Source organism: Oryctolagus cuniculus, chromosome 5 (genome assembly GCF_964237555.1).
Source record: "Oryctolagus cuniculus chromosome 5, mOryCun1.1, whole genome shotgun sequence".
Taxonomy (NCBI): domain Eukaryota; kingdom Metazoa; phylum Chordata; class Mammalia; order Lagomorpha; family Leporidae; genus Oryctolagus; species Oryctolagus cuniculus.
The window spans coordinates 52,250,567-52,262,706 of record NC_091436.1 but is presented as its reverse complement, the minus strand read 5'-3'; the positions used below and the strand labels follow the sequence as shown (position 1 = coordinate 52,262,706).

The 12,140-nt window shown below is 41.6% G+C and overlaps 1 protein-coding gene and 1 pseudogene across 7 annotated transcripts in view; one reads left to right on the top strand and one right to left on the bottom strand.

Annotated features, from left to right (window-relative positions):
* Window positions 1–12,140, top strand: part of SLC35F1 (solute carrier family 35 member F1) — a 632,790-nt gene that overhangs the window by 361,191 nt on the left and 259,459 nt on the right. The gene's annotated exons all lie outside the window — the stretch shown is intronic.
* Window positions 3,072–4,172, bottom strand: LOC127492982 (myb/SANT-like DNA-binding domain-containing protein 7; annotated as a pseudogene).

Genomic DNA, 12,140 nt, shown 5'->3' with positions numbered 1-12,140 from the left:
GTTTTACAGACATCTTCGCAGACGTTTCTCAACAACACCAGGCAGACCTCTGAATTTCCAGTCTTTGCTTGTACACCACTGCGTTGAAAGAGATACAGAATAATTTAAACACAGAATTTGTCCGTGAATGATTTACCTTCTAGTGGCAGAGGGGAGGCAGGCCCAAGAATAACTACTGAAAAGTGCAGTCTGCTGTGTGCTTCAAAGTACACTAACAAATTAATACTTGCACGAACATAAGGTGCTTCAAAGGTGGGTGATGTTTGCTCCCGCCTCAGGTGACGAGACAAGGCCAGATGCAAGTCATTGTAAGGACAGGCAGACAAGTTTTCGGGGACCTGGGGAAACTTGTTTCTTTTCCCAGCTGTCACTGCACTGAGCTGATTCCCTGCAGCAAGGGAACTTGGCAGCCTGTCTGTCAGGGGCTTCAAGATCTCATCACTTCTTTTTTTTCGTTCTTTTTTTATTTACAACTAAAACTTTTTGTTCATACTAGAATTACTTAACAGAAAAATAAAGGCGGTAGGAGGTTGGTATACGTAGCACCTTATTCACATTGTGGTTTCAGCAAGCAGAGTTAATCCTACTGTGGTTTTCAACTTTGACAGTCATGTCATCCTCTCCTCCGTCCTAAATGATTTCTCTGCCAGCAGGCCCATGGACTTGGTACTCACTACTGTAGCATGTTCCTCCCCATGCCTGTTTCACTGTAGTGCCTTACACATTTAAAAGTATCTACATTCATCTATTCATTAATCCTCACAACACCCCTGTGAAGTAGGTAGGACAATTATTAGCAGTTTCCCATTTTGTAAATAAGGAACCTGAGTCAAAGAATGGCGAACAGACTCGTTTGTCTAAGGATACGCAGGTAGAAACGGCCGGGCCTACAGTGCAGGCAGGATTCCTAGGGCTTGCTTTAGCTCTCTCCTTGTGACAACTTCCCTCCACTTGACACTGTTTTTCTGTTTTCTTCTTCAAGGCCTTTCCCTCACTTTTTTCTCCCATTAAAATTACTTCAGCCATTAGAATTTCACAATCATCTTGAACATTAATTCCACTTGTGTTCTTCAGCATTTCTTGTATCTCAAATAAATCCCTATATACTTTGTTACCATTAAGAGATTTATATAGTATAGTTCTCAGTTTTCAATGAACTTCCCTGCTTTTCCAGAAAAATCTACCTATGTATGTATGTGTTATCTAGTTACAACCAATACCCATCCTTCCACAAAATGGCCACAAACAGTTGAGATACTGTGTACAATTTATATCAATTTCAATGCTATGTATGTTTAGTGTGATGCCCAAGTTAATGAGAATATTAATAAACATTAATATCATAGAATACATCATCAAAATACAATTGTTACCAGTTACATACATTAATATGCTGCTGTGACAAATATTACACTCAATTTTTTATGATACTATTTAAAACTTTTTAGAACTGGAAGGCACCAGGAAAAAAAGCATCTAGTACAATCCTTCAATTAAGAGATAAATTGAGGCAGAAAAAGGGCAAGTGATTTGCCTAATGAAAAAAAAATTGAAAATTAGAATCCAGGAGTTCTAACAAGATTCCACTGTATTCCACCACACCAGCTGCTTCATATGCCCATCACTCTCACCAGAGCAGCTTCCTTGTTTGCCATCTAGTCGTGGTTCCAAGCAGGGTCCCACTGCTCATTTGACCATTTCTCCACCTATTTGTGTGTCTAGCACTTAGGTAAGAACCCAAGCCTGCAAAATCCCTTCCCAACACACCCACTCTTTTTTACCCCAGCTTGTAAATCACAGGAAAGCTTTTTAAATAGCAAGGACTCCTATCTGTATCTCCTAGAAGTACTAAGTAACCCTCAAAAAGCTTGAAGTTAGTTCAATGACGGCCAGTAATGGCTTTCTTTCTAAAGTAAATTGAAAGTACAGCTTATCACTTTCATGTCCTCCAAAGACAGTCACTGTGTATGGATGAGTGGGTGAGGCAGGGGAGAAAGGAAAGTGGATATTCGATGAGGGCTTGCACTTACAAGTGTCTGTCCAAACCACCCTCTAGTGCTCCCAAAGTTAAAGGGGAAACGAAAGCTATTCTCTTTGATCATGTGCTGTTGACTAGATGAACTTTTGTCTCTGCTATCTGAGAAAAAGTGACCTTAGAAAGTTTTCTAAGACTTCTTCTGTATAACATATTAGACCAAAAATAGAATAAGCAAACAAAAACACCAAAAAACAGCTAGCAGAAAAAAATAAAATTTGTTGAAAGCAGATTGCAAACTGAAATAATGTGCATTGTTTCCAGTGTTCAAATGGCAACCAATATTTAAAGACATAATTTACTCACACTTCTTTATAAATAGCTAATATGAACCATAACAAACTATTGTTGTTTCCTGTTGGTCCTTAATCATATCCTTACATTGACAGGAGACTATGAACTAGTAACATGAAGGAGGGAGAGATGGTTTGACTACTCAGAGTGCTTACCCAGTGCTGTTCAAATAGCAGTGAAAATAGAATAGATAAAGGTACAAATATTTGTTGTGCCTATACTATCTAAAGAGCCACAGAGGGATTTAAAAAATGAAGCTCTCAAACTCTATGTAACAGTCAAGTAAACTAGTAATGAGTCATAGGACACAACCATGCTTCTCTATTGTATAAATTAATGTGCACACCCTGGTCTCGCCTCAGCCAAGGTCATTTGCATTAAAAAGTTACATGTGTGTAGTGCTTCTAAATTTTAAACCCTTTCCCATTTATTAGCCTTATGATCCTCACAACAACCCTGTGAGGTAGGCAGGCGAAGAGTTACTATCTATCCCTCATTTTACAGATGAGGAAACTTGTAGACAGGGTAAACGAAATCTCACATCAGTGACAAAGCCACAACAAACTAGCTCTTGGACATGGGCCCATGGTTTTCTATTAGGCTACCCCTCTCGTTTCTGACAGATCTTTCGATTTGTGGAGATTTCTGGGAAAAGAAACTAACAGGCATATTCCTATTCTGCACACTCATGGTTCATCTATTCTTTTCTGAGGAGACAGAAAAACAGCCAGAGTACAAAATGGCAAGTGTTGGACTGGGCTGCTCCCAGCTTAGCAAAGGCACCTTTTGTCATCATCAGTTCCTAGCTTTTGCTATTTGAAATCAACCTCTGAAGCAATTTTTCAAGCCTTAGCTGAAAAGTACCAGTTGCCTCTTCCACTGCTGTTGCCAAACATCGGACTGCAATGACAGCATCTCTGCAAAGCTCACTGGCAATGTCTTGCTGAGCACTGGCTTCCCCATTAATAGCAATAGCAATTCCCATGGCAATCTCCTGTTTTCTGCCAGGTCAGCTGCAATAGTCCTGGCCACTAACTGCCTTCTTCGCCTTGCCCACCTTGGAGGGGGCTCACTGGTCCAAGACCTATCCCCTCCAGAAACAAAAATCAACTCTGGAAGAGCAGACTGGATGCTGTGGTGTGGAGGCTACACCGGCAGGGCTGCGGCTGGTGCTGGTGCAGGGACTGGACTGGACACACCCATTCTGGCCATGGGGCTGCTCTGACACGGAGCAGATGCACCTCTGAAAAGGTTGTGGGAACTGCTGTAGTTGTGGTCCCTTGAAAGCACCCTGCACCCAAGGATTCATCCCAGGAGTCCTCAAGCTCACTGGTTTCTTGTATCCAGTTGCTCATTCTCAACTGACAATCCTCATCTGATCCCTGAACTGTTTTCAAGGCAGGCTGATGGTTGGCTGAGTTCTTTTTGCCTTCAGAATGCTGGTGCCCTCTTACCCTGGGTTGTCAGAGGCCACCAAGTTCTGATCACAGTTCTTGATCCAAGCAGCAGCTTCCAATACGTTATCTGGGTCAGTCACTGTCTGATTTTGGAGAAGCTGATGCAACGTATCATAAAATGGACAGTGGGGTGGATCACCCATATTCATGGCAAAGGGCAACGTGGGTCCTTAAATATAATGCCTTCAGAACTTTAAACTTGGAGCGGCACTGATGTTCCATATGACGGAAGCCTTCCTGTTGCGTTCACTTAGACACAGCCTGGTAGACATCTGCATTATGATGCACAGTTTGGAGGCATTGAGTGTAGTCTGCCTCCCCTAACATGTAGTTCATGTCCCCTGTCTGGACCTCCGGATGCTTGCACTACTATTGGCACCGGCCATAGTGAATAAGAAAGGAAGGCTACTGAAGCAAGCTCTCAGGCAGCAAGGTGCAAATTTGAAGGTGTGATTAAACTCAGTATGTTCTCAGTGTATTTCCAGAAGCCAGCCAATTCTTCCCTCTCAGGGCTAATTGCTGAGAAACCCGGTCCAAGGACCACATTTCTGCCTTCTGCCAAGGATCTGCTTTATTTTTATCCCTGTATTTGAAATATTTCTTGTTCTACTTTGTTTTGCTGGCAGTCCAACAACCTCTTCATTGTCTGAATAAGCAACAACAGCAGGAGTAACTCTGTCACCTGCATCGTTTGCAACCTCGCCTGCCAGCCTTCCTTATAGATGGCCACACAGGCTGAGGTACAGTCCAGGTGAACTCCGGTGGCCGCCATGAGGCATCAGAGTGAGCAACAGCAGAAACGAGGGGTCCCTCAGTTGCAACAGCTACCGGCCGCAGATCTCATCACTTTTATCCCTGATGCTGGCTAGTTTTGATCCAGGGTCTCATTTTTTTTCAATAATAATTTATGGAGCTGCACCCCTGCCCCAAGTTAGTAGTATGTTAAGATAATAAAAATCAGATCATAAGAGTAAGAAGAATCAGAAAAAGAAAATTCAAACTGAAACTGCAGTACTAGGAAAAAGAGTAAATAGCCTTCGTTGGTGGTGTCTTTTTCTGTCCTCAGCCATAGTCACATTATCCAGGAAACACTGATTAAGCATCTTTATTCTTTGATTTGTTTAACCCTCTTCCAGTTGTAAGCAGTGTGAGTGTGGCATGCAGGGAGCACAGATTGGACCAAGCAGTCAGAAACCAGCGAACACACTCCTTACTGCCATCAGGCCACGCCCACCCCAACTCATCTACTAGAGGCCACTGAGATTCTCCTAGAGTTGGCATCCACACCTAAGGAATCTTAAGTGATTTCTTCCCCTTGGGACTAAGAGACTGTCTCTAATTTGAGTGTGTCCTCAATAAGGCAGTTGCTAAAGTATCCACTTTCTGAAGAGTCAGCTGGTTCTGACACATTTATGATATGCTGTTTCCAGTTTGTACCAAATTTCCTGGAGTCTTCCTTTTCAAATTAAAATGAAAACATCCTTTTCATAGTGCATTTGTTATATTTTCACAAATGCATTTGTTATATTTGTTGTATAAAAGCTATTTGAGCCTGTTATAAATCTAGTGCAGTCATCCAGCCTGTAACTTTATGTCTTGTCTTCAGGACAGCCATGCTGAATAGTAGCACTTGGATTTTACAGCCTACCCTCAATGAATTCATATGATTATGTCTAATAAATGATTGCATGATTGGGGTAACTCTAAAGGCAATAAGTTTCAAACATAAGTTAGGTCACAAAAGTGTGGAAATAAGCATTTGATGGATTTAGGGGCTTCATTTACCCTGAATAAACTTTCTAATCCTGAGATTCTGTAATTCTCTATGTATTTTTTACAGTGCTTGTATGCTGACTTCTAGTCCTAGTTCCCTTTCTTAAATAGTCACAATTCACCCAGTTGGGAATTTTCCTTGGGATTTCTATCAAGCTGTCCATGCTGTAGTCTATAAAGTTCCCTTTCTTCCTTTTGGTGACCCAATGCCTATGACCTCTCCTGATGTGACTCCCTCTCCCGTTTTCTGTGCTTTCTCAGAGACTGGTGTTAGCAGCTCTTCTGCTCACTAACGAGTTCTGCAGTTTCCACCAGATGTGATTTATCAGTGTTAGGATACTTGAACTCGCTCAGTGTGGCCTTGTGCTCTTTTGTAACCCTCTGCATCTCCGCAAAGTCACTCCCTCTTAGCCAGGCCCATTCTTGTCTCTTCATTCCCAGTTACTTTCTCATTAACAGAGACGGAAGCCCAAGAAGAATGTGTGGTTCTGCTGGCCGCTAAGGTCTGGGAAAGTACAGTGTCTGTGCAGTCCAGGCTGCACCCTCCTCTGGACTTTGATCATCAGCTCTAATTTAAGAGAAGTTCTCACTCTTGACCCATGTAATTTTTAGGAGCCTTTAATCTTACTAAGGTTTCTAATCTGTGTTTGTCAAATATTTCCAGTATTTTCCCTGGTCTGTATGTCCTTCTGTACATATTTTGTGTATGCTCCTTAAAATACAGGCTCACTGTGAGTTTGCCCAAGCATCTCCTTCGGTGGTTACTTCCTTTCTTCCTCAGCAGGCTCACTCAGAGTTTTATGCTCTTCAAAAGTGCGTCGTGCCTGACTTTGCCTTGAACTTCCTGCTGTCTGCAAAAGCCAGCCTGTAAAACCCAGTCAACATACTGGTCCTACCTGTCTAATGACATAAAGGCACTTCAAGAAGTTCATGGAAAAATGGAATTATGATAAATTAATTTTTGTGCAAAAATTTTTTTTTGAAATTCAGGCATCATTGTTTCACAACATGCATTTTCCATGAACCCCTTGAAGTCCCCTCGTATTCTCCCTTCTGCCCTTTCCTGGAGCTCTGAATTGATGGGCTCTATATGCATTTGCTAGGGCTTCCATAGCCATGTAACACAGGCTGGGTGGCTTACCTGACAGAAATCTGTTTTCCCGTAATCCTGGAGGCACTAGTTATATTGGGTTAGAGCCAACCCTCATCACCTTGTTTAAACTTCATCACCCATTTCCAATTATACTCAAATTCTGGGGGTTAGGACTTCAGTGGAGTCATTTGCGGGGAGAGGCAACACTCAGCCCATGATAGGCCCTTTCCACATTAGCAGCTGGTCCTGACAGGTCAGAACCAGGTTCACAGAAACAGTTGTAGAGTGGTGCTTATTATTGTTGTTGTTTGGCCTCTTCTTTTTTCTTTTAGAGATGAAACTTCAATAAGCAGTTGAGTTTGTCTCTGATGATCTGCTCTTGCTAGGCTCAGCACAGGGTCTGACTCTCCCTACCTTTCTCTCTGAAAAGCATCCTAAGTACTTGCCTTCTATTTGTTTTTCCCAGCAACTTCTATCAAAATTCTCTCCATCTGGGGCAGGTAATTGCTGTAGTGGTTAAGGTATCACTGTTTGGAATGCCTACATTTTATATGGGAGAACCTAGCTTTGAATTCTGGGTCCATTCCCGATTCTAGCTTCTTGATAATGTGCATCCTGAGAGGCAGCATATAATGACCCAAGTTGTTGGATCCCTGCCACTCACGTTAGAGACTTAGATTGAGTTCCAGGCTCCTAGCTTCAGCTGGCCCCAGCCCAGACTATTGCAGATATTCTGGGAGTGAACCAGCAGACGGGAGGGTGATTCCACCCTCCCCCCCCCATTTCCCTGCTTTTCAAATAAATAAATTTTAAAATAAACTGTAAAATTTTTTAATCTTCCTCATCATTAAGTTCAATTCATGGCCCTGCCATTGTTTTCTTGGTTTTACTGCCATAGTACCCAGTCTATATAGTAACATTTATGTTTATTTAAAGTTTCTGTTGTGTTAATATTATTTGTCTGGCCTACCTTGTTTATGTAAGATAGTGAGCACCAGGCCGGTGCCGCGGCTCAATAGGCGCTGGCACACCAGGTTGTAGTCCCAGTCGGGGCTCCAGACTCTGTCCTGGTTGCTCCTCTTCTAGTCCAGCTCTCTGCTGTGGCCAGGGAGTGCAGTGGAGGATGGCCAAGTCCTTGGGCCCTGCACCCGTGTGGGAGACCAGGAGAAGTACCTGGCTCCTGGCTTCAGATCAGCGCACCGGCCGCAGTGGCCATTGCGGGGTGAACCAACGGAAAAGGAAGACCTTTCTCTCTGTCTCTCTCTCTCTCTCACTGTCCACTCTGCCTGTCAAAAAAATAAAAATAAAAATAATAAAATAAAGTAAAAAAAAGATAGTGAGCACCTTGTAGAAACATTTTATTATCATGTTCATCTTTAGTTACCTTCAAGCACCAAGCACTTGGTTGGCACATAGAAATCACTCCTTAGAAATATTGTGTTAAATCTTATCAAAAGACTGAGAATAGTGATCAAAATAGCAAACATCTAAATTGTCATTTTAGTGACACGTTTATTTTTATTTTTATTCTTGACAGGCAGAGTTAGACAGTGAGAGAGAGAGAGAGAAAGATCTTCCTTTTTCCATTGGTTCACCCCCAAGTGGCTGCTATGGCCCGCACACTGTGGCCGGTACACTGCGCCGATCCAAAGCCTGGAACCAAGTGCTTCCTCCTGGTTTCCCATGCGGGTACAGGACTCAAGGACCTGGGCCATCCTCTACTGCACTCCCGGGCCACAGCATAGAGCTGGACTGGAAGAGGAGCAACCAGGACAGAATCCAGCACCCCAACCAGGACTAGAACCTGGGGTGCTGGCACCTCAGGCGGAGGATTAGCCTAGTGAGCCGTGGCACCAGCCAATAGTGACACATATTCTTGAACGTGCTGTATGATAAATCATTGGTATGTCTAGGATGATCACTGTGTTATTTTAATAGTTTTAATGGTTACTTTAAGTATTTAGCCTAATTAAAATGTGTATCCTCCCACTGTAGGTGAGACCCGTGTGGAAAGAAGCAGCCACAAAAGAGAAGGATATACTTTTTTCTGAAAGGAGGAAAGAGCTTCCACTTTGCTTATGGCCTTGTAGAGTTAGTGGATCCAAAAGCCTTCCATAGCTGAGGCAGCTCATGTCAAGCACCTCAGGTGATCACTGATGTCATAAAAAAGAGTGTTAATTGTTAAATAAATAACAAGAGTAACTGTGCACTAACTTCCCATGCAGGACCTCTGTCCTCAAAGAGTTCTATCATCAGACTTAATAGTAAAGCTTGTTCTCAAGAATCATTCCCTTTTAGTGTACTGAGTGGAGGATATTCTTATGTCTTATAAGTTAAAGTTATGTCTAAGAGCTTGCAAAAGATGTATCATTCTCGTGTTCTTCTTGATAGATAGTTAAGTTTCTAAAATGAAAGAAGGGGGAGAAAAGAAGGGAAAAAGGGAAGGGAAAGGAAAAACAAAGAGAAATCACCTTGAGACACAGTGACTTTGAACAGCCCTTGTCGGACTGTTGAGGAACAGTTTTGTTTTTTTTTTTTTCCTTTCTTTTTTTCTTTCTCATACTACGCATTGAACTCTTTACCTAGAATACAGTTAATCCTCTGTATATAAAGTTACATGAAAATAGAATTTAGTGAAAAACAGGACAGGGAACAGGAGAGGGAAGTGGAAGAAGGGTGAGAGAATGGGTGGGAGGGTGGGTAGGGTGGGGAGAATTACTGTGTTCCTAATGTTGTATTTATGAAATACATGCAAATAAATAAAAAATGTGTATCCTCTCACATATTTTTCATAGTGATCTCACCCATAGCACTATTTATTCCTAGCAATTTATTATTCATGATAGAGTATCTTTTTTAAAAAAGATTTATTTGTTTATTTGAAAGGCAGAGTTACAGAGAGAGAAAGAGAGGAGAGACAGAGAAAAATTTCCACCTGCTGGTTCACTCTCCAAATGGCCTCAACAGCCACAGCAGGACCAGGCTGACGTCAGGAGCCAGGAGCTTCTTCCATGTCTCTGACATGGGGGGTAGGGGTCCAGGAACTTGGGCCATCTTCTACTGCTATGTCTTGCAAATATTCCCATCCTTGATACTGTAGAGTAAACAGTAGATAATGCAAGAGGATTGGTCTTACTTCATTGTGCAGGGATGACATCCGACCATGGCCACAATTGTAGTTTTCTAGAAAATGAAAATTTTGAGTCTAGCAACCAGGAAATGTTTTTCTTCATTTCTCTCTCAGCGTTTATCCCCATTATGCCTCGACCATGGAGTGGATATTGAACATTTATCCATTCCTTTCTTCACATTGGAGCTATTTAATGAGCTCTACTTATAATGAATCTTAACCTGGAAATAAATAATATATCTTGAAAAGAGATTAGTGGCAGTGGGCTGTGTAGGGGGGTGGGAAGACAAGGTACTCTGTTTGGTTGTGTAAGTTGTACAGTGAACAAGGTCATTCAGCCATAGGGTTGATTAGGCTGACTGAAAACTGATCAGACTTCATCAAGCCATGCACCCTGGCATGACCTTGTGTTGGCCCAGAACAAAGGGATAAAGACCTTTTTTCTAATCAATGTGACATCAGTCTGCATTCATCTATCCCTGCATGGTAGGTCTGCATCCACTTAGAAGGGGGCGCCTTTTTTTTTTTTTTTTTTTTTTGTAACTTAAGTAAAGTACCCTATGAACTAACAGAAGTTGTAGAGATTAAGACATAGCTTGCATGGCACAGTTGGGGGTCCAGAATGGAAGCAGAGAGATCATTTGACAAGCTGTTGCAGATACTGAGGGAAGAAATGATGGTGCTTAGATTATTCTTAGGTGCTGAAACTTAACTGAAAAGTGATCCCTGTTAAATATAAGAGTGTGAATAAGAGAGGGAAGAGATGTACAATTTGGGACATGCTCAATTGGACTTGCCCCAAATAGTAGAGTTAGAAAAGTGCCAGGGGATTCCAATTCAATCCCATCAAGGTGGCATGTGCCAATGCCATCTCACTAGTCCAAGTGATCAATTTCTGTTCACAGTTCATCATAATGATAGGACTAAGAGTCAAAGGGATCACATAAATAAGACTAGTGTCTGCAAATGCTAACTGATAGAATAAAAAAGGAGAGAATGATCCAACATGGGAAGCAGGATACACAGCAGACTCATAGAATGGCAGATGTCCTAAACAGCACTCTGACCTCAGAATCAGCCCTTAAGGCATGCGGATCCAGCTGAAAAGCCCATGAGAGTATTTCAGGCATGGAAAGCCAAGACACTCTGGCAAAAAAAAAAAAAAAAAAAAAAAAAAAAAAAATCTAAATGAAAGATCTCTGCGAGTGAGATCCCAGTGGAAAGAACTGGCCATCAAGGAAGGAGGTACCTTTCTCTGAAGGGAGGAGAGTACTTCCACTTTGACTATGACCTTGTCTAAATATGATCAGAGTTGGCGAACTCAATAGGCTTCCATAGCCTTAGCAACTCATGTATGACAAGAGCCTAGGGTGATTACTGATGCCATAAACAAGAGTGTCAATTTGTTTTAGTCAACAATAGGAGTCACTGTGCACTTACTCCTCATGTAGGATCTCTGTCCTTAATGTGCTGTACATTGTGATTTAATGCTATAACTAGTACTCAAACAGTATTTTACACTTTGTGTTTCTGTGTGGGTGCAAACTGTTGAAAGCTTTACTTAATATATGCTAAATTGATCTTATGTATTTAAAGATAATTGAAAATGAATCTTGATGTGCATGGAAGGGGAGAGGGAGCAGGAGATGGGAGGGTTGTGGGTGGGAGGGAAGTTATGGGTGGGGGGAGCCATTGTAATCCATAAGCTGTACTTTGGAAATTTATATTCATTAAATAAAAGTTAAAAAATGTAGTAAAAAAAAAAGAAATGATGGTGCTTAGAATAAAAACGGGTTTCAGTGGAGACAGAACTGATGGGCCTGCAGATGTAGTAAATACTGACAGTGTGGGAAGGAGAGGGCAGCATGGGAGGGGACCCCAGAACTCTGCCCTGAGAACCTAGTGACCATTATTATCATTTACTTAGATGAAAAATGTTGCATATGGGGACCAGAATGGTGAGGGAAAAATTTAAGGAGTGTCACTATAGGTATTGCTTGAGGATTTTCTACTTTCACATCTTTGAAACCCCAGAGCCTAAAAGAATTTGCCAAAGAATTAGGTACTGGTTACTTCTTTCCTTTCCTGTCTTAAAACACTACTGTTAATAATTTGTTTCATTTTGCTTATTTTTGTAATATTCTCTATACAAGATGCACAACTCAGGAAGGAAGGGAAGCATTGACAGCTAATATTAAATTAATACAGATTCTCCAAACTAAAAAACAAAATCAACAACATATACAAAGAGGCCTCAAGCTGCTACCTAACATATTTTTGCAATAGTGCTGGCTCAAAGATAGATACTTGGAAGACTTGTGGAGGATCTATTTTTGTGCCTATATTGCCAGTAAAATT